This window comes from Prionailurus viverrinus, chromosome X (assembly GCF_022837055.1).
Source record: "Prionailurus viverrinus isolate Anna chromosome X, UM_Priviv_1.0, whole genome shotgun sequence".
Taxonomy (NCBI): Eukaryota; Metazoa; Chordata; class Mammalia; order Carnivora; family Felidae; genus Prionailurus; species Prionailurus viverrinus.
Window position 1 is genome coordinate 8586838 of NC_062579.1, and position 373 is coordinate 8587210.

Consider the following 373-nt stretch of genomic DNA (forward strand, 5'->3'; position numbering starts at 1 on the left):
CGCGCCCAGACGCGCGCTCGCGCGTGTACACACACGCGCACACACACACACACACATACACACGCTCCACCTAGCTGGCTGGAGGCTGGCCAAAGCTCACAACAGCCCCCCAGCCCAAGTCTGCAAAGTTGCTGATGTCACGTCCTTTCCCAAACTGAGACCAATCAGTGAGGAAGCCTTGGGGTTTATCAGGAAGGAAAGCCAGTTTGTAACTTTTGGAGAGCACAGGGAACAGGGTGGGGGTGAAGGAAACCACTCCCGGCTGCACTGTTGTGTTCACTCTGCTGGGATCTGCTTGTTCTGGGGGGTGGGGGGGGGGCTTCTCATTGTTGACAAAGCCCCAGAACCCAAGAGCTGAGAAAGCTGGTTTCGC